The sequence below is a fragment of the Neovison vison genome, chromosome 12, assembly GCF_020171115.1.
Source record: "Neovison vison isolate M4711 chromosome 12, ASM_NN_V1, whole genome shotgun sequence".
NCBI classification, from domain to species: Eukaryota; Metazoa; Chordata; class Mammalia; order Carnivora; family Mustelidae; genus Neogale; species Neogale vison.
The window spans coordinates 126898104-126921705 of NC_058102.1; the positions used below are offsets into that span (position 1 = coordinate 126898104).

The 23602-nt window shown below is 35.8% G+C and overlaps 1 protein-coding gene across 1 annotated transcript in view; it reads left to right on the top strand.

Moving 5' to 3' along the window:
* Window positions 1-23602, top strand: part of MALRD1 (MAM and LDL receptor class A domain containing 1) — an 838152-nt gene that overhangs the window by 570506 nt on the left and 244044 nt on the right. The window lies entirely within an intron of this gene.

Genomic DNA, 23602 nt, shown 5'->3' on the forward strand with positions numbered 1-23602 from the left:
TGGATGGATGGATGGAAGGAAGGAAGGAAGGAAGGAAGGAAGGAAAGAAGGAAGAAATGAAGGAAGGAATGACAGGTAGATTAATAGAAACCGTTTATTCAGATCTTGGTATGTGTGTGAAAATTCAGATCAGAGCAAGTTTCTGCCTTCCTTGAGTTACATTCGGGTGGCAGACGCAGATAATAAACAAAGTAATATGTAATATTGTGTCATGGGGTAATAGATGCCATGAATTATACAGGGAAAAAGCGATGGAGAATCATTACCTTGATTAGAGTGGTAAGAAACAATCTCTTTGAAGGTTACAGTTGAGCAGTTTAAATGAAAGAAGGGCTAACCGTGCAAACATCTCAGTGAAGAGTTCCTCTGAGCCAGCCAGGCAGATTTATCAGAAGGAAAGCGCATTGATGGACGAAGGGTAAGGGGATAGCAGTGGGTCTCATCATTCAGAGCTTTGTCATCAGAAACGCCTGCTCTGTATTGGGGATCTCCCCACAGCGCAGGAGTTAAACAATTGGTCCGACTAGAATTGGTCCCCCTAGGTTTCAATTTTGTCACTGCCACTTACTTGCCATGTGACCTTGAATACATGCTTATCAACTCTCTCACCTCCATATCTTTATGGCAGTAAAAATCAGACCTACTTTTATAGATTTAACAAATTAACATATGCTAAGATGTTTAAACAGAAACTCTTTACTCAATAAATGCTAAACATATGATTATCATCATCACCATCATATTTAATCTAATTCTCAGTAAAACTCCAGAAAATTGAGGTACCTGGAGGTTGCAATAACTAATACCAGCTAGGTAGATTTCCTTACTGATGCTTAACAGCATAGAATCTTAGCCATCGTTAGCCATAAAAACATGTAGCAGTACTAAAACTGTCATAAATACCCTTGGGTTTTTAGTCAAAGAGAGGTAACTGATTTTTATTGATTCGAAAACTTTGATTCTTCATCAGTGGAAAAGAGTGGTGATATCAGTTCATGGTCTTAGGAACAAAAAATACAATTTTTTTAAACTTATCATTTTTCATTGTAGATATTATTTACTATTTGCAAAATATCCATTTTTGTTTGTCTTAATTATGTTCATTTAGCCAACATATAGTACGTCATTAGTTTTTTTTAAATTTTTTTTTTTTTAATTTATTTGACAGACAGAGATCACAAGCAGGCAGAGAGGCAGGCGGAGTGGGGGGTGGAGCAGGCTCCCTGCCAAGCAGAGAGCCCGATGCGGGGCTCCATCCCAGGACCCTGGGATCATGACCTGAGCCAAAGGCAGAGGCTTTAACCCACTGAGCCACCCAGGTGCTCCACATCATTAGTTTTTGATGTAGTGTTCAACAGTTCACTAGTTGTGTATAACTAACCCAATGCTAATCATTTCTTTCCATGTCTCCAAGACCCTTTTGGGTAAGTGGATCCTTGTGAAAAGATGTGGTCAGTGCGCTCTGAGAAAGTAAAGCATCACTTGCAGGTTGAAGCATTTATGTTCTGGAGGACAACCCTCCAGGTCTCCCTTCTGTTGCTGTAGTAGAGGAGGCCTTATTTTTCAGATGTTGCATCTCCACCTGCCTGGTATTTCCTGAATTGGTAGAGAAAAGTCCCTCTGCCAATTTATTTTGGATATGGATAGCAAGTGACCCTCCAGAAATGGTGTTTTTGAAATTTTGGGTTTATTTGTTATGGGTCATATCCCCTATATTACAGAGGGAATATTTTTACAGCTAGAGCTGTTACAGAATTGTAGTAAACATATATAAAGTTGTATTTGACACTGGGTTGTCAAATGTATTGAAACAGATACATTTGTTGTCTTCGAGGTTACCTCATGAGGATTGTTGTTGCTTAATTAATGAACAAAAAGAAATCACAACCCAAGCTATCAATCCTTTGCAGGTTTTTTTCCAAACTGAAGATGTAAGGGAGAAGGATACCTATCTTTCAGAATCTAATACTCTATGTTAAGAATGAGCTTTCAGCCACCCTTCTCCTAGCCTTGTGGGGAAAGTGGTTAGGAGAAAAAAGTTGACATACACAAAATTCAGAGCCAGGGGATGGAGAGTCCTTGTGGCGTCAACCCTCTGCTTTCAGTTGTTGCTAGCTAGTCTTCACTTTGCTTTATTGCTTGAATTGATTGGAGACAGGCCTCAGGAGAGAGGCTTCATTGTCACGGTCAACCAACAACATTGTTCTTCAATAAGCCTTAGAGCCAAGTTATTTGCTTCTTGTAAAATCAGTGCATCGATTCTTGTTCTTGGTCCCATGCCCATATTTTTAGAAATAGAACTATGCAGTTGAGGTTGTTATAGCCATAATCAGCTATTTCAAATTAAAAAAAATTGAAGCCATTATACATCTAATTACTTTAACGTTATATTAAAATCATTTGTTATATACCTGGGAAATATCAGATATTACTTCATCTTTCAATATAGTTGATAAGATTAGTGTTCCAGTGTCAAAAAAAGTCCATACTTAAAGCTGTAATTATAATCATATCACAGTGACAAACTAAATATTATAGTTAATGTGATTATTCTTGATTATAATCTAAGCACAATGATATAACTTCATTCATTCATAATATTAATGAAAAGTAATTGCTGAAGCATACATTTCAGTAAGGATTAAATGCCTTTGAAATACCCCTAAGTTCAAATGAAGGCTACTATAAATTTGAATACTAACATTGTCCTCAGTTCGTTTAGTTTCTAATTAGAATTTTTGTTTTAATTACTGTGACTATTTCCACAGTTACCTTGGTCAGGAAGACCATTGCACAAACTATTTGTGACAATATGGAACCTCATTTTATACTGAACTATGTCTTAATAATTATTTTCTATTCAAAATTAATATTCATATCAACAAAACTTCCATTTTATATTCATGTTAATTTAAAAAAATTTTCCATTACACAGTTGAAAGGTGTGTTCTTCAGTCTTGAAACATTAGTAGAAATACATGTAATATATATAATCTACAGGTATACTTCACACAAAAAATTTGTATCAGTTGGATCAAAAATAAAGAAGTAGATTTTAATAAAATTTGCATATATATGTACGTGTACAAATATTAAGCCAAGGCTAGAAACAAACTTTCTTATCTATCATATTTCATGAAACACACAAACACATACACACTAAGGCATATGTGAGTTTCTGAAAAACCTCATATTTTGAATAATCACACAAGGAAAGGGCTTGTGTGTGAGGCATAGATAACTAATGTAAATACTACTAATATAAACAATAATAATGGTAATAAAAAATACTAGCACAGTATAAAATATTTTAAAATCCTCATGGAAGAACTTTTCAGAAAATATATTACTGTATCTAAAAAGGGAGTAAGTTGGGAAGCCAGAAATCTTGGTGGAAGGGTGGTTTAAAAAAATGTGTGAGGCTGTTTAATAATGGAGACAAGGGGAAAGTGCCCAAAGACTGGAATAACTGTATGATAAAGAAGTACTTGGCAAAAGAAAACATGTGGAGAAGCAGAGTGAACACTGCATAACACTCATACTGAACAGCCCTGCATTTTCTTGGCTCTCTGGCTCAGCTGTGTTGGTTTCCTTACTTGGTGGCAAAAGGCATTATTTTAGTGAAGAGCATCATAGAAGAATCAGCACGACTTCTGTGTTGTAGTGACCTAACTACCCCCCACCCCGGTCAGTTGCATAAAATCTTCATTGTTCTACAGAAACATGGATTACCTATGAAATAATCAAGATAGTAGATGGGATCTAGTACTACTGGACATTAGTGGGTGCCAAGGTCAAACTAGACCTCGCCCGTGCATGATTTCTTTGAGGGGATAAAGATATTTAATACAGAATGGGTTCTTGAAGGATTTGAGCAAAATAAGTCACACAAATTGTCTGGAAAGTTGCCTCAGCAGATTTGGGAAATACAAAGTTTCAAATTGTTGACTCAAAGGTCAGGAAGGAGCTCAGCAAAAGAAACCAAGTGTGGTTTGGATTTCTTTCCACTAGTTTACTTTTTGGTCTTTGGGTCTTTATACATTCTCATGATAATTTCTGGGAAGTCTCTAGGTTAATTAGGTCTAGTTTAATTGCCAATAGCATTAAACACAAAGTGAGTTTATTTAAGGATAGGAGACATCTTAGGAAAGCCAAGAGCAGGAACACAGTCCAGCTTCAAGAAGATTCTGAAACCAAGATTGAAGAGGAAACTTGAGCCATGCTTTTTCTGTGCCTCTTGTCTCTTAACTGCATGTCTGCACATCTGTTTCACTCCTTCCCCCGTGGAACCAGCTTTCTCTGCTTCACCATGCATAGGCAGAAAACACGAGTATGCCTCATGATTTAAGAGCCCTAACAACATTGCAGCAGAAACTCATATTTCTAAATTCTCTGGTAGAGGACTCTGATTGATCAAGATCAATGATAGATGACGTTCATCAGAACTGTAGTCCAATGGCAGGGGCATACTACTGTACACCTAAGCCTACTGGGACCCAAGCTCGGTAACCATATAGATGGTTCATCATCAGATGAAGGGAGTGAGGTAGACAAGTCTAGTGTGGGTCCATTGACAATGTATTCTTAGGATGTTGTATCATTCACTAAACAGATATTAATATAAGACTTTCTACAAACAAATATTATAGGACACAAATGAATTGACTATTTCAGTAGATGGCTAGTCTAATGGCATAGGTAAAAAGCAATGAACTGACCTAGAATATGCAGTAGGAATATAGCAGTGGTTGAAGGGTATATAAAAAATTGTGGGGAGATGACAGTTCAGGACGGGTGCGTTTAGGTCTGGTCGTTATGTCTACCTTCCAGCTGACAGGAAAAAAAAAATAAGGTAGGGAAAGAGGCAAAGAGCATATACTAACTGTCCTTTAGAAGATTCTGTTGCACAGCAATTTCATTTATGACTAATTAGCCTAATTTTGAATCTGTGTTCAAACTATAAAGAAATCCAGGCCATGTGTTTATTCAAAACTAAGGAAGAAGGTAGCGGAAATTTGTTTAGGGAACTAATAGCCTACCACAGTTTCCTGCTAGGCAACTTCTCAGCCTAAGAACATACAGAATTATGACTTTAATGTATATTGTCTGGACGTCTGGGTGACTAAGTCGGTGAACCACCCAACTCTTGATTTCGGCTCCAGTCACGATCTCAAGGTCCTGGGATCCAGCCCTGAGCCCCAAGACAGGCTCTGTGTTCAGCGGGGAGTTTGCCTGAGAATTTCTCTCTTTCTCCCTCTCCCCTTCCCCCTGCTCATGCTTACACACTCGTGTTCTCTCTGTCTCAAATAATCTAAAATTAAAAACTAAATAAAGGTGTATTGTCCCACCCTTCTTCGGAGCGCCCAGTTCTTTGCTCTGTTTCTCTACATGCTCTCTGCTAAGGTGCCTGTGTGTTAACTTTCAATCCTTGGGCATATCCCCACCCCACCCCCAATCTCCGTAATATCCCCTTAACCTTTTCTTAAACTCCCACCTTTTCCATCAAGATTGTTTCCCTTTTCCATAATTTTTGCTAATTTAGTAGGTGAGTTGATATAGTGTTTTAATTTATATATACGATCAATAATGAGGTTAAATCTTTTTTAAACCAGTCTGGTCCTTATTCACATTCACATTTCTTCTTTTGAGACTTGCCCATTAGTTTCCTTGCCAAAGATTTTTATTGAGTTGTTTGCTTTCTTATGTTGATTTGGGCATGCTCTTTCTTCACTAACTATATAAACCCTCTATTTTAAGATATATTCTAAATACGGTTTTCTTGCTTTTCATTGTCATTTCATATTGTTTATAGTACTTTGAGAACATTTCATTCACTTAATTCTGTTCAATTTAATTTAATGAAGGTTTTACTTTATAGGCTTGCTTTTGTCGTTAAGAAACACTCTGAGATTAAAAATGTGGGTCTCATGTTCTTCTGTTTTTCATCTTTAATTTTAATGCTTATATTTAAATGTCTTTGCGCCATACTTCTCCATCACCATAGAGATTTTTGGTAACTTTAATTATGCGTTATACTTTTTGTTGTTTCTTTTTCCAAAGTGCCCTACCAAGAACAATTCACCCTAACATTATTGTTGTTTTCTTTACAATATTCTGGTACATTTTACTTTCCTAGTGTTGTGATCTACTATTTTATTTTTTAGTTTGTTGTGCTGTGCACTGGGGGAACACCGTAGTTTCTTTTCAGTTGTTATTTCTTAGTGGTCAATTAGAATTCTCTTAATTGTCTTACTCTGGTGGAAACTAAAACATGGAATTAGGTGATTATCCATATTATCAAGGACTCATGGGAATTCATTTGGCAGGGTGATGTTTTCATTTTCTTAATTGCTTTAAGCATAAGCATAGTCCAAAGTATTAAAGCTTCTTTTAATCTATACAAAAGCTAAATGTCTTAGTTGAACTATTAAAAAAAAAGAAAACCAAAAAGATATGAAATTAAGAAGTTCACCATTTTATTATTTACTAACTGATCTGTTACTGTTGGTATATTTCGAGATCCTCTTTCCAAGATAGTTTTATGCCTAGATATATTTTTATGAGTTGAGTCATTGATTGATTGTTATCTCAGTATATATTAAATATCATAACCTTAAAATAATATCTCTACGCAGGCCTCCTTCCAGACCAATTAAACTGTTATCTCTGGGTGTGGGGTTCAGGCATCCATAATTTTTCAAGCTTTATGTAATTCTAACATGTAGCCCTTATTACACATATGAAACAGTATCTTAAATTATATTTTCAGTTTATTATTAGAATAAAGTGACCCCCCCAGGTTACTATACACAAATTAAGAGCATTCTCTACACTTTGGAAATTTTTTAGGTGCACTTTTCTGCCAGAGAAAATCACTGGCATGCATTTTATGATAATCATCCTCTGGAATTTATTTTTATTGTAGTACAGTTGATGGTACTAAACAATGTTATTTAACTTTGTCAGTTTTTTGTACTCGATATAAATAGAGTTACTCTATAAAATAATGTGCATTTTTGGTGACTTGCTTCTTTTCTAGTTGTATGGTTGTGAGGTTCTTCACTATGCATAGAAACTGTGACATTAATTGCATTGGTTGTTTCATATAGTCATGGGCAATTATCTCTTAGCTCAAAAATAATTTGATTTAGGGGTCCCTGGGTGGCTCAGTCAGTTAAGCTTCTGCTTTTGGCTCAGGTCATGATCTCTAGGTCCTGGGATGGAGCCAGTGCAGGCTCCTAGCTCAGCAGGGAGTCTGGTTCTCCCTCTCCCACTGCCCCTCCCCCCACTTAAGCTTTCTCATGTCCTCTCTCTCTCTCTCTCAGATAAATAAATAAAATCTCTCAGATAAATAAATAAAATCTTTAGAAAAAATTTGATCCTATTTCTAAAACTTGCTTTTAGAGAATTCAGTGCTAAAAAGCCTCATTCATTTAAGATTGTGACAATTGCTAACATGGGAGTTACATGTCACAGCCTTTTCTCTCAAGTGTTTGAACTGGATTATATGTCAGAATAGGTTTTAAATTAAAAACTACTGTATATAAAAAAAAAAAACTACTGTGTAATTAAAATTTATTTTTTGACCCAGCTTCAGAAAATTAAGTCACTCCTCAGATTTTGGAAGCAACAAATTAGAAACCACCCGACTTAAAAAATATTTACTATAGTACAGTTGGTAGAATCATTCATTTTCTCAGTTTCTGGGAACAGTATCCAAGAATTATTTACGTATCAAGACTTAGAGAATCACCGCTAATAAATCTTCTTACGCTTCCAGTTCAAGGCTCTTTGTTTAACTCAATATACTCCTAAAGATGTGGAAAATTTGAAACATGAATAATTTTAATATAGCTTTGTCAATTATTTTTTGATAAAATAAGTTAATGTGATTTTAACTTATTCAGACATGATTCAGACATACTTATGTCTAACCTTTGGTGATGCAGAATTAGTTCACCTACTGACTTGAAAATGTCTGCCACGTGTACTGTTTGGTAAACACAGTTTTCATTGTCAACATGCAGATTAAATCAGGTTTACCTGTCATTATAATAAGCCTGTCTTTTTTAAAATTCACGTTTAAGTGTGTAAAAACACATCCCCATCTCAGTTGTAAATGCAATACTTGCAGAATACGAATTTATCCCACATTCTTCACATATTTCTTTAAAACATATGCTAGCTTAATATTCTAAACAATAATGTTTGCCATTTTAATGATAACGTCCCACAGTCCATGCAAATCAAAGGCAAAACATTTAGGCATCCAACATTTGTTCCTCAGTAAAAATGTTTCCAAATTTAAGCTGAAGATAAACTCAGGCTTTGCCGTAACACTGGCTCCTAGCACAGTACCTAGCACTTAGTAGGCAATCAGCAAACATTTTTTTTTCCTTTTTCAATTTTTTAAATTGTGGTAAAATAAACAGAACATAAAATGTACCGCTTTAATCGTGTTTAAGTGTGTAGTGTAATGACATTAAGATATTTACATGGTTTGCTACCATCACTGGCGTCCACCCAAGAAGTCCTTATCTTGTAAAACTGGAACTCTGTACCAGGTAAACCTTCTCTCCCCACCACCCCCTACCCACGGCCCAGAGCGACCACCATTCTACTTCCTGTTTCTACGAATTTGACTCCTCTAAGTGCCTCATCTAGATGGACCCAGACTTACTTGTGATTTGCTTACTTCACTTAGCATAGAGAGTTCATCCATGTTGTAGCATACGTCAGACTTTCCTTCCTACTTAAGACTGAGTTATATTCTGTGGTATGTATATACCACATTTTGTTTATGGTTTCTCTGTTAGTGTACAATTGGGTGTCTTCCAACTTTCCCCTCTGATGAATAGTAAGAATATGAGTGTATAAATACCTGTTGGAGTCCTTGATTTCAGTTTCCCAAAAATGGACTCGCTGGATCATATGGTAATTATATTTTAGTGTTTTGAGGATCGCCATTCTGTTTGTCATGGTCCCTGTGCCATTTTATATTCTTACCAATAGTACATAAGCATTCTGGTTTCTCCATATTCTCACCAAAATTTGTTATTTTCATTATTATTTATTATTATTTATTTATTTATTTTATTGTTTTTATTTATTTCATTTATTTCATTTTATTTATTTATTTATTTATTTTATTATTATTTTAATTTTTTTACTGTGTTTATTTATTTTATTATTTATTATTTATTCTTTTCTTTATTTTGTTTTAATAGGAGACATCCTAATGGGCATGAGGTGGTATCTCATTTGGGTTTTGATTTGTATTTCTCTAATTTGCATTTAAGATGGTGAACATCTTTTCATGTGCTTATTGGCTATTTGTCTCTCTTCTTCTCAGTAAAACCATAGTTTTGTTTGCTCTAAGGCATAGTTTTGTTTTTAATCTACCATAATTTGTGACACAGTCTGTTGAACAGTGGCTTCAGCCATCATATTTATTCATCAAGCACAGTGATTTCATTATAGAGAATCAGTTTTCTGAGGTGAGGAGCTGAACTTCTAACTTATAGCTACTAATGTATACTGAGGACTGCCATTTTTCTGTGGGTGCAGATGCTTCTCTAGCTTTCACTGTGAGCAGTTCTAATTTGTATCAAACTTCCGAAGACAACTTTGATGAGAGCTTGTGAATATCAAACCTGTTTACATTTATACTTCACTTTTCCTAATTTCCTTCTTCTCTTCCTCCCCCTCCCATCCTCCCCTCTTTCTCTTTCCTTCCTTCCTTTCTTTCTTTCTTTTGATTTTATTTATTCACTTGACAGAAACAGTGAGAGCAGGAACATAAGAGGGGGAGATGGGAGAGGGAAAGTAGGCTTCCCGCTGAGCAGGGACCCTGGGATCATGACCTGAGCTGAAGGCAGAGCTTAACGACTGAGCCACTCAGGTGCCCCAGTTTTCCTACTTTCCTAATTTTCAAAAAGTAGCTTTAGTTATGTATGCATTGGTAGTAAGGAATATTGTATGATTAAGTGGCCTCATGCCAATTTTGTTTTATTTCAAGCTCATGAAACTCCATCTAGATGAGTCATTTTTTTTTTTTTTTAAAGATAGGGGATAGTGTGAGGCATTAAATGCACTAGAAATACCACATCTCTCCTGTCACAACCTGGCCATATATATATATATCTCTGAATGTCAGATAGAGGAAAGATGAAAAGGTCTGTCTTCTGCAAAGTATGGAGTGTGCTGGTAAAGCAAGTGCATAAAGGAGAACCAGAGTGATCACTGGTGCGTTCTCAAGCAGAGCAGTTTCGGAAGCTTCGCATTTGGAAATGGAGATCTAAAAATTGGTTTCCTTAAAACTTTATTCCTTTATCTCCACTGTAAAATCTTTATGTACTCTCTGATGTCTCCATAGCTCAGCCTGAAGATTGATGATGTATATATTTAGTCCTTTGTTTTCCTTCTAGTCTGCATGTCGGTTCTGTCAAAAATCAAATTTCTAAACACATGAGGCTCAGACTAGGTCTTTTATGTTTCGGTGGTCTATTACTCTACCCCCTTCTCACACACCATCTTGTTATGCGTAAGTTTTGTTATCTGGAGTTTATAGTCTCTTAAGGGAGCATCTTGGCTCTTCTTTAACCTTTTGTTATTCCATGGAAATTTTAGATTCGTGTGGATATGAATACACACACACACACATCCGTCTTCATATCTGCGTATATTAATGTACATTCATCTGCCACTGAGACAGGTTTCTCATTTACTCTGTGCAGCAGGTATAAGCCTGCGGGTCCCAGTTTTGTGCGGGAGCCTCCAATACATCCTCTGCCCTGGGCTGGCTCTAAGCCAATGAAGTTGTCTCCAGATTTCAACAGAAATTTCCAATTGGCTGAATCCGTTCCATCTCTGGCTTTGAAGACTCTTGGATTAAAAAACATTTCAATATTGTATTACACATGTAGGTATTTCCTCTCAGATGATCTTAATAAGGTGACTACAATCTCATACTGCCCAAAATGCTAATCAAAAAGTGATTTTTCCATCCATAATATTTAAAAACGTAGAATATAATAGTAGCATAAAGGTGTTTTAGAATGTTCTATAACATATATTATGAAAAGTTATAATACCATTTTTGAAAGGTTAGCTATTTAAAATGTACATCTTTTCCCAAGATGTCAGTCTTGCTTTATTCTTTAGGAAATAATGTACTCTTTGGTGAGCTTCTCTTTAAACTAACTTATGAAACATATTAAGCAATTTAAATACTATGTTGAGATTTTTAGTGAATCCAGTGAGTATCCAGGTGTTTTGAGTCTAAAAGTTTTATGTTGTGTTCAAAGAAAACATTAAATATTTTATCATTTTTCAAATTTCCTTAAAAGTGTAGAACATGAACTTTATTTAATTTTATTTTTATGACATAAGCTTTAATTATATTCTTTCAATTCTCTCCAAAACAAGGATTCTGTTCTTTTTGATTGGAAAAGCAATGATCTTAGATACTATATAACATGATAGGCTTTCATATCATTATCTGAGTTTGAATTTTAACTCTACTATTTCTCAGCTGTATAACCTGGGACAAGTCATTTAGCTACCCTGCCTCTTCTTTACAATTAGATTATTGTGAAAATGTATTGATTTAATCCTTGCAAAGTGATCCTAGCCTAAATCAACAATTTTTATTATTTGTTAATGCTGGTTTTGTTTTCTAACTCTGTTTAGAAAGTAAATGATAATATAAAATATTATTAATGTTTCACAAAGCAGTGTTTTGTTGTAGAAAGAATGCTGGCCCAGGATGAATGAATTAGGAGATCCATTATCCATAAATAGGATAGTTTCATCAGCTTTATATACTCTATGTTAGCTAAATCTTTGAAGAACACATTTTATACATAAAGAAAGGTTTTGAGGGGCAAGCAGTCCAGAACCCAGAAGAAAATGGAAGAACTGACGGTAACAGAACTTTTACCAAAGTGTCAAGCATATACTAAAAACTTTGCATACATCATCTCATCAGATGTTCACACACAAGTTCATATAGGACCTACAGTATCTCCATGTGTCAGAGAAAGAACCTGAGCCCAAAAAGATCCGCTGATTTAAGCAGATCACACAGTTGTTACAGATTTTGCTCAGGGATATTTTAAGGTTTTGTTAAAAATATTTTAAATTTTCTTTTTTTTTGTAAATTATTTGTTTACAATTATAAAGTAGCTCTAAATGTGTCTTTTGAGTCTGTTTTAATAATCATCTTTAGTCGATAGTACTCCTCTTAAATTCTGAAGAGCTGATTCAAATAGTGTATTGACAATACAGTGCAGAATAAAATTTTATACATCTTACAAATGTGTGGGAGTTCAATGGAAAGGGTCAAAGATAATATTTACTGTGATTAGACTTGTTTGTATTCATTTTGCACACAAAAGCATAACTTGATCATTGTATGACCCTGAAATTTGCACATAAATTGAAAATTATATAACAATGTCCTACAGTAACCTTACTACATAAATAATAGACAAGACGGGCTAATTACAAAGTCTGAATTAGATTGTTCAGCATTTTAGAATCTCTTATTCTCCATAATCTCTTATTCTCCATTAAAGCCCATAAATGGTACCAAAATCAGAGAGGTTCTCACTCCTTATATTTTTATTTAAGATATATTTTTAAGATGTATTTTCGTACATGGGATTTTTTATTGCATATGTTATTGGCCATTGCTATAGCCCATCCAATCTATAATAGAACCAAGAGAGATCAATAATAGATGTAATTAACTGCTCACATTCTTTTTTAGTCCATGTCCTGAAATCAGTTTTACCAACCTTGAGAAAATCAAGGTCACTTTTTGCTAAGGATTCTGGGATGAGAGCATAGAAACATGAATATAGGCAAGAAATAGCTGAAAAATCTATGTGTTTGGGACCATACATAGGTAGGCATTATGAGGTTTATAAGTAATGCAAGAAGGTGGGAGAGATAAAGTAGGCAAAAGAAGAAAGTTTGTGTATTTTTTGTTATATTTAGTGTGTCTGATATGCTGTAGAGAAATCCAACAGAAAAATGTATTATAGGTTTCTAAATTCAGGAAGAGGTACAGATTGGGATGTAGATATCAGATCATCAGGCCCAGGTGGCACATAAAACCATGATGTCCAAGGAAGAACAAAAGAAAATAAATCAGGATCACAGTTTGTTTTGTTAGCATTTAAAAGTCTTAGCCACAGGTGCCTGGGTGGCTCAGTTAGTCAAGCATCAGACTCTTGACTTCAGCTCAGGTCAGGATCTCAGGGTCCAAGATCCAGCCCTGTATCTGGCTCCTTGCTGAGCATGGAGCCTGCTTAAGATTCTCTCCCTCCTTCTGTCCCTTCCTGCCACTCGCTTGCATTCTCTCTCTCTCTCAAAAAAATTAATTGATTAATTAATTAATTAATTAATTAAAAGTCTTGGGCTAAAAGGAGCCAAGATAAGAAGGAAGGTAAAGAAATGTCAGAGGGCCAGGAATGTGATTCCTTTAGCCAAGGAGCTAAGGGAACAGAGGGCTTCAAAAAGAAAGGCATTTCCCATACCAGAGGCAACAGTGAAGTCCAGAATGGACAAGGTTGATACTTCTTTTAAAATGGTAATCAGGAACTCACCAGATAGCTGAACAAGCATCCTGTTTGTGGTATATAATGAATAGAAAAGAGGTGGGAATGGTAAGCACTTCTGAATCACTAAACCACTAAAGCCTTCATGCATAAAAGTATCATTCTGAGTTTTGTTGGTGGTGGTGTTTTATTTCCTTATTATTTCTCCTTCCTTCCTTCTCAGGCATTCTAATAATGTTTTTCTGTCTAAACCTTTGAGTCACTGATTTGATATATTGCCTGGGGTTCAGCAGTCCATTGTTCTTAAAGAATACAAAGAATCCATAAGGAACACTGGATATTTAACATATATCCTGATCTAGAATAAAAATATCAATATTTCCATTCATACAAACCTAGAAATAGTTTATGAAATCACCTTTTTGTGTAAAAACATGAAAATATCAGTCTTTAGAGATTTTAGCATGCACCTTGATTCTGTATCACCAGTTGAATCTCATTTTATTTATTTATTTATTTTTGGTATGTTCCTAAACCCTTGCTGTATACCAAGACATGGTCCACTAACTCTGCTAACACTTCTGATAATTTTGACACAAGCTGAACTTTGCCTTCGCAGAGACCGCTGACCATTTTCAGAGTCTTGCTAAGAATTGCCTGATATGTGCATTGACCTTCTTAAAACCTAACAATTTTTCTAACATAAGATAGATTTAAATGCTTCTGCTGAATAGAAACTATGGAAGGTATTGTTAATTTCCGGATGTTTGAAAATACGGGTCACGCGATATTAAGTTGTCAGCGGTGTTGAGCTCTCCTTTCATTCGCAGACTTGCCCCGGTTGCATTTACAGAGCAGGAGAGTGCTCAAGTGAAATAAACAGTTCACCTGTGAAGGAAGATTTGGGGTGCATGATCCTCTTCCAGAATGTGTTTTAGCCTTTTTCTTTTTTACACCAGATGTTGCTCTTCCTTCAAATAGACCCAAACCTTCCATATGTTGCCAAACTTTCTTGTTAAGGAAACTGAGAAGAAAGGAGTTTTATAAAGGAGATTCGTAGAGGAACCGCTTTGTCTCAGTCAGGTGGTCCAGTCTGTCTTTCTAATAGGTTAAATGACTAGCTGAGATGACAGACACTTTGAAAGGCCATCAACGAAAGACCTGCATTAAATATTTATTAATGCAACACTGTAAGCTTGGACTTTTTATTGCTTTCTGAGGGCAACACATAAATATCTTTAATTATAGTGCTACCCATACTGTTTTACTAATAGATTTTTATCCCCAGGTTATAAATTCTTTGAAGGTAAGAACAATTGCAATATCCACCATGTTGTCCGACAGTGGCTTAATACATGTTTCTAGGATGAATGAATACAAGATTCTAAGTTGATAACATCACTAGATGTAAACATTTAGTACTTTTTATGGGAGACTGATTTTCAGTATTCCCTTTTAGAGATGAATATTAAATGGCTTACCTAAGGGCACAGAGCTTTTATAAGAATGGGGCTTCAGATCATTACCTTGGTCCTCATATTTGGACTGACCATTAATAATGGGTATTTACGGGGCACCTGGGTGGCTCAGTGGGTTAAAGCCTCTGCCTTTGGCTCTGGTCATGATCCCAGGATCCTGGGATCAAGACCTGTGTTGGGCTCTCTGCTCAGCAGGGAGCCTGCTTCCTCCTCTCTCTCTGCCTGCCTCTCTGCCTACTCGTGATCTCTGTCAAATAGATAAATAAAATCTTTTAAAAAAATTGATATTTACTGCTGAGCACTACCAGTTCTCACTAGAGGTAAACTTACTTAGAATGATAAAACTTTTGAAACGTACCTTCCATAAAAACTATCCAAAGATAATCAAGAGGTTAAAACAGACAAATGACCAGGCAAACCCACATATTAACCTGTAAAAATGTTCCCTCTTTCAGACAGTACAAATGCATCTTAATGTTTCTGCTTCAATGGATGCCCTCAGATGTTGATATATGTTTACCTTTAAGTGAACACAAGATACAAAAAAAAATCATATATGCCAATTTCAGGGATTCTTTTTTAAAGCATGGATCTACCATTGAACAAAATGCAATTAGAGTAATGTTTATATTAAATAAAGAACTATTGGGAGAAAATGTTTTATGGGACATTCTTTGGGTTATCTTTAGAATACATGGTCTAAGACATTCACAGTTTTTAAATATTAAATTTATATTGAAATTTAGGCTATGGAAGAACTGACAAAATTATATCATGGGATATGCTTCCCACTCACTAAAACATAAAAAATACTTAGAAAAGTGCAAATTAGTACTCTAAACTAAATTTAAAGAAAGAAAAAAAAAATCTACCAGTCTTAGGATCATAAGAAGGGATTCAAAACCTAGATCATAGGTGGAAGCTAACTTCCCAGGGGCCTAAAGGTTTTGAGGACCTGGCCATAGAGTATAGTACCTGGAGACCAGGTTTTTTAATCCTGTAGGGGAACGGGAAAGGTAGACAATGAAACCGTTGCATAAGGGCCGGTCCTTTCCAGAAAAGCCTCAAAGATAATTTGTTGTCTGTCTAGGGGCCAGTAGCAACAGTCATGAAACCAAAACCAGGAAATTGTGCCACTCCACATATAGGATGGAATATGATGTTAAGAGTGAGAACTCCCAACAGCAAATTAAATTTTAGAACCACTTTAACTTCAAGGACATAGCAGAAGCCGGTGTAAATTTATGCTGTTGAGGCCATAATGGGGTTATGATACAGAAAAAGAGGAAAGCATGACCAAAAGAATAGGCAGGATGCTAAATAAAAAGAGTTAAACTAGTAATAAAATTATAACTGAACACAATTATCAATGGAAAAGTGAAACAAAGAGATTAGAGAAAAAACTGAAGAGTAAATCTTCAAATGAATAGGAGTTTGGGGCACCTGGTTGGCTCAGTCTGTTAAGCCAGTAACTTTTGGGTTCGCCTCATGGCGCGTTCTCGTGAGATCAGCCCCAGCTCTGCTCTTAGGGAAAATCTTCTGGAACATTCTCTCCCTCTGCTCCCCCCACTTGCATGTGTTCTAAATAAATAAATCTTAAAATATATTCATATAATATAAGTATATAATACACACATGTGTATATATTTTATGTATATACATATACATATGATATATATATATCATATGTATATATATGATCTTACTCACCAGAATGCAGCACAGTAAAGGGGGGGGAACAGGACAGTGACTAAGAGACACTGAGGATCATAGGAGTAAATGCAAGATTTTTCTCATAAGAGCTCCTGAGATAGAAAAGAGAGACTTAGGGAACGACATTAGTTGAGGAGATGATACTGATGATTTTTTTATAACTGAAAAAATGGCATGACTTTTCAAGTCTTTATAGCTTAGAAACAATGACATCTCAGTGCCAAGGAGCAACCTAGTACCCAGAGCTTGGTTTCATATAACATTTTCCAGTAAAAGGAACCAGGGCGAGGAGCTTGAGTGGCTCAGTGGGTTAAGTGTCTGCCTTCCACTCAGGTCATGATCCCAGGGTCCCAGATGGAGCCCTGCACCAGGCTTCCTGTTCAGTGGGGAGTCTGCTTCTTCCTCTGCTCCTCCCTCCTACTCTGTTCTCTTTTGCTTTCTCTCTCTCAAATACATAAATAAAATCTTTAAAAAGGCTAAAAAAAGGACCTACCACTTCTGAGAGAAATGGCTGATGGCTGATCCTAGGACTGGGCCAGAAAACATGCAAGATGAGCCTGAAGCAACTTGCAGAGTGCTACAAGATAAGGTGGTGTGCAAAAAGAGAAGCCTACATCGGTGGGTATATCAAAGGGACCCAGGAGCCAAGGGAAAGAGGTCCTCTTGGCCAAAGTTGGAACAAGTTGGACAATAAGATAAAGTTGCATTGTATTGTGACTCAGATTATAAGATATTCTTGAGTCCATACTAATATTTACTGAATATTCAGATCATCCGAATAAATATTTGCTGAATAAATAAGTAAACGAGAGAGAAGAATCATTTTCCATGAATAAGAATTGCAGCTAATTTATGTAGATTCCCTGCCGTGAAGGAGGGGGACTGTAGATCACTGTAGATGTGGCCCACACCCAGTGATCCCCTTCCGAAGAAGGCAGCATGGAAACGGATAGAAAAGAGACCTTACAGTGGAGAATCATGGCAGGCACTACACCAGCCAGGTCCACAGGAGCACTACCAAGTCCTATTAATAGTTTATACTCTTGTCACTACCTGATGAAAATAACACTTCTGTAGTCTTTCTTCCCCCAAACCATTAATTCTATCTATTCATGAGGGGAAAACAAATAAAACAATAACAACAACAAATCCAAATTCCAGGAGAAAGGCATGCTACGAAAGACTTGGCCAGTATTCTCCAACTAGAAAAAGTCATCAAAAACAAGGTAAATCTGAGAAGTGGTCAGAACAGAGTCACCTGAGAAGACATGGTATTACCACCTAAATAGCACTGTCTTCAAAGGCAGGGAATATGCCCATTATGTCTTGCATATGATTAATATATTTTGTAGGAGAAATGAAGGTGCTGAAAGATGTGTGCCCATGTGAAATTTACTGTCTGCAATGGAGGGTATATTGAATATCATCACTTGAGAAGATGATAAAACTCATGTTTGCTGGCAAATACAATCTATAGAACGATTAGTTCTGTATAATGAACCCTGTATATAAAACTTTTAATCCAAATAGAAATTTAAAGGGGCGAGAGCTTCTTGATTGTCAGTTCTGTTTCAAAGCAGAATAAAGCCAGTTTTAAACTGGAGTCACTTTCAGGCTAGTGACAGTCTGTTCCAATCTATAGCAGATTAGTCTTAACATATGCATCATCCTTTTATTGCCTTAAATATCTCAGCTACAGGGTGCCTGGGTGGCTCAGTGGGTTAAGCCGCTGCCTTTGGCTCAGGTCATGATCTCAGGGTCCTGGGATCGAGTCCCGCATCATGCTCTCTGCTCAGCAGGGAGCCTGCTTCCCTTTCTCTCTCTCTCTCTCTATCTCTCTCTGCCTGCCTCTCTGTCTGCTTGTGATCTCTCTCTGTCAAATAAATAAAATAAATAAAAATCTTTAAATATTTCAGCTACATTCTTCTACAGACCTTTTCTTCATTGTAGGATTTTTGATTTATCATGCTTTGGTTTTAGGTCTTTAGGATTCTGCCACCTTTTTTTCTGTTTCTTTCTTTTTTTTTTTTTTTTTTTGCAGGGGAGGGATGGGTAGAGGCAAAGAGAGTGGAGAGAGAATATTCAGTAGTCTCCATGCTCAGCACAGAGCCTGACGTGGAGCTCGATCGTACAACCCTGAAATCATGACCTGAGCAGAAATCAAGAGTCAGATGCTTAACTGACTGAGCCACCCAGGGGCCCCAACTTTTTTTTTTCCTAAAATAAATATTAACTCTAGTTCTTTTTTTTTTCATATGCTCGATTCTGCCGGCCCTATTATCTCAACCCTCTATTATGAGCACCACTGTTCTTTCCATTCTTATACCATTAACCGTGGAATCTGTGAGATTATTGTTCATCCTACATATTTGTCAACCAGGTAGGAGGTACTACTTTTATCATTTTGATTGAATAAACCTGAAAGTGGCTGAATACGTGTAAGACAGTCCCACTAACATAATCTGCCTGAATAATCTGCCTACTCACCGTGATGTTTTTGGTAACAACTGTCTGTCTATATTCTTGTCTTAAAGAAGATCTACTTCTCTTAGAATTGTAGGCTCTTTTCTTTTTTCTTGGGATGATGTCTAAACTATAGATATTTTAGTCTTTGCTTGCTTTACTGCAATGCAAAGAACTGACTTGATTTCTTTTCATGTCATTGCTTCTCTATATTGTTAAGGAAATGAGCCTCATTTAGACATGTAGTCCATTCTAGTCCTTTTTAAAAACTAAAGAGTGAATTATTTAAAGTCAAAACACATTTCCTCTGTGGAGTAATTATATAGGGCTCCACAGCCTATGGCATGGAGAAATAAAATAATCCCCGATGCATAGAGTTGCATACTAAATAATACCCACATACTGCTCTGAGTTAACTATAAATTCTCACTAGTGTTAATTAAAAATTATATGGCAAAGCTTCTTCTATAAACCACTCAGTGAACATGACCTTTAATTCTTCTTGCTGATGCCCATAGTTAAACTACTTGCCATTTTCTTACATGCCTTCTTTTCATTCTTCATTTTCATACTATATTTTACTGGTAAATTATTTCTGGAAATTGTAGAAGTTAAAACTTGCATTTTTATCAAGAGATTTACTCTTTTTCTTCATGGAAATAATACCTAACTTTGAGTAAATTACCCTTATCTCAGGCACATCAGCTATGTACCTGTTATAATCTGTAACAAAGGAATTGTGAGCTTTATTTAATTTGTTGAACTAGATTAAAAATAGTTTGGGACCCATTAATGCACATCTCTGTGAAGATATAAAGTATCATCATTGGACTTCCTGTGATTTAAAATGATACTCATATATGTAAATGGCTAAGATTGCTTTGGGTAATACGGACTTTTAACAATGTTGGTTATTCCAATCTATGGAAATGGAATATCTTTCCAACTTTTTTTATATCATCTTCAATTTCTTCCATTAATGTTTTATAGTTTTGAGAGTACAGGTCTTTCAATTTCTTGGTTAAGTCTCCTCCCATTTTGTCATTTTGGGTGCAGCTGTAAATGGGATTGTTTTCTTATTTTCTTTTCCTACCACTTTATTATTAGTGTATAGGAATGCAGAAATTTCTGTATATTAATTTTTTAAAATTAATTCATTAATCTTGTGACTTTACTGAATTCATTTATTAGTTCTAACAGTTTTTTGGTGGAGTCTTTAGTGTTTTCTATATATAGTGTCATGTCATCTCCAAACAGTAAAAGTTTTACTTCCTTACCAATCTGGATGCTTTTTATTTCCCTTTCTTATCTGATTGCTGTGATTGGGGCTTTCAGGACTACCCTGAATAAAAGTGAGAGTGGACAGTCCTTTTCCTGATCTTAGATGAAAATATCTTCTTTTTCTCCCTTGAAGATGATGTTAGCTGTGGATTTTTCATATAGGGCCTTTATTATGTTGAGGTATGTGTTCCCTCTGAACCTACTTTGTTGGTAGTTTTTGTCATAAATGTACTTTGTACTTTGTCAATGTTTTTTCTGCATTTCTTGAGGTGATCAAGATGGTTTTTGTCCTTTTTCTTATTAATCTGATGTCATGTTGATTGATTTATGAATAGTAAACCATCCTTGTATCCCAGGAATAAATGCCACTTGATTGTGGTGAATCAGTTTTTTCACATGTTGCTGGATTCAGTTTGCTAATATTTTGTTGAAGATTTTTTCATCTTTGCTCATCAGAGATATGGGCCTATATATCTCTTTGTCTGGTTTCAATATGAGTAAATCTGGTCTTATAGAATGAATTTGGAAACTTTCCTTCCTCTTTTTTTTTTTTTTTGGAATAGTTGGAGAAGAGTTGGTATTAATTCTTTAAATGTATGGTAAAATTTACCTGTGAAAATTGTTGTCTTTTTTTTTTAATTTTTTTTTTATTTTTTTACAAACATATAATGTATTATTAGCCCCAGGGGTACAGGTGTATGAATCGCCAGGTTTACACACTTCACAGCATTCACCATAGCACAAGCATATACCGTCCCCAATGTCCATAACCCCACCCCCCTCTCCCTATGCCCATCCCCCCTGCCCACCCTCAGTTTGTTTTGTGACATTAAGAGTCTCTTACAGTTTGTCTCCCTCCCTTTCCCATCTTGTTTCATTTATTCTTTTCCTAACCCCCAAGCCCCCCCTTGTTGCATCTCTAAGATTTTATTTATTTGACAGAGAGAGAGAGACCACAAGTAGGCAGAGAGAGGGCAGGGGGCAGCAGGCTCCCTGCTGAGCAGAGAGCCCAATGCTTTGGGGCTCAATCCCAGGACCCTGAGATCATGACCTGATCTGAAGGTAGAGACTTAACGGAATGAGCCACCCAGGTGACCCTACCTGTGAAAATTATTAAAGTGGCCGTACCACTCAAAGCAATCTATGGATTTAAAGCAATCCTTATCAAAATACCAATGACAGTTTCCATAGAACTAGAACAGATATTCCTAAAATTCGTATGGAACCCCAAAATACCCTGAGTTGCTGAAGCAGTCTTGAAAAAGACGAACAAATCTGGAGGCATCACAATCCCAGATTTCAAGATGTACTACAAATCTGTAATAATCACACCAGTATGGTAATGGCACAAAAATAGACATATTGATCAATTAAACATAATAGCAAATCTAGAAATAAGCCCACACTTATATTGTCATCTGCTAGAGAGGAGGCAAGAATATACAATGGGGAAAAATAGTCCTTTCAAGAAATGATTTTGAGAAAACTGGACAACTACATGGAAAAGAAAGAAACTGGCCCACTTTCTTACACCACACACAAAAATAAACTCAAAATGGATTAAAGACGCTAAATAGGAGACCTGAAACTATAAAACTGCTAGCAGAAAATATGGGCAGTAATTTTTTTGGGAATTTCTTTGGAAAAATGGAAACATTTTTTCATTCAACATGTCTCCTCATTCAAGAGAAACAAAGCAAAATTAAACTCTTGGGACTAAACCAAAATAAAAAGCTCTTGCACAGCAAAGGAGACCATCAGCAAGACAAAAAAAGCAATCTACTCAATGGGAGAAGATATTTTCAAATGATATATCTGATAAGGGATTAATATCTGAAATATATGAAGAACTTATATGACTCAGTACCAAAAAACCCCAAATAATCACATTAAAAAAATGGACAGAGGACACAGACATTTTTCTAAAGAAGACATATGTATGGCACAAGGACCATGAAGAGGTGTTCAGCATTACTAACCATCAGGGAAATGCAAATCGAAACAACGAGATATTACTTTATACCTGTCAGAATGGCAAAATATATATATATATATATATATATAAAAACAAAACACACACACACACACACACACACACACACACACAAACAGAAATAGCAAGTGTTGGCAAGAATGTGGAGAAAAAGAACCCTCGTGCACCATTGGTGGGAATGAAGATTGGTGTAGCCATGGCAGAAAACAATGTAGAGGTTCCTTAAAAAATTAAAAGTAGAAATACCTTATGATACAGTAATTCCATTACTGGATATTTATCTAAAGCAAATGAAAACACTAATTCAAAAAGATATATTCACTCTTCTGTTTATTGCAGCCTTATTTACAATAGTCAAGATATTAAAGCAATTCAAATATCCATTTGTAGATGAATGATTATGGTGTGTGTGTAGATTTATATATATTATGTGTAAATATACATACACACCATACCCTATATATAAAGATATGGTGTGTTTGTGTGTGAGTGTGTACACACACACACACATATGTACAGACCCACAGTGGAATATTATTTAACCATTTGCAACAACATGGATAGACTAGAGGGTATAACGCTAAGTGAAATAAGTCAGTCAGAGAAAGACAAATATCATGATTTCACTCATAGGTGGAATTTAAGAAACCAAACAAGCATAAAAAAGAGAAAACAAACAAACTCATAAATAGAGCACAAAGTAATGACTACAGAGAGGAAGGGGTGTGGGGGATGGGTGAAAAGAGGTAAGTGGGATTAAGAATACACTTAATGACTACTGAGTAATGTATAGAATTGGTGAATCTTTGTATTGTACACGTGAAACTAATATAACACTGTATGTTCATTATATTTCAATTAAAAAGTATGAATTGCTTTGAAAATTCTATGCTAATTCCTAAACTCCCTTTAGATAAAACCATTATGCCTTCAGTTACTATAGCCAGAATTTACTAAGCACAAACTATGGATTAGGAGCTATGTTGGGCTTAAGAAAATGCAGCCCAAACTCCTGCTTCTAAGGGGCTTGGAAACTGGAGGGGCAGACAGAGCTGTAATGCAGCTTCTCTATGAGGTGGTAAACATTTAACATAGGAATAGAAGGGTTC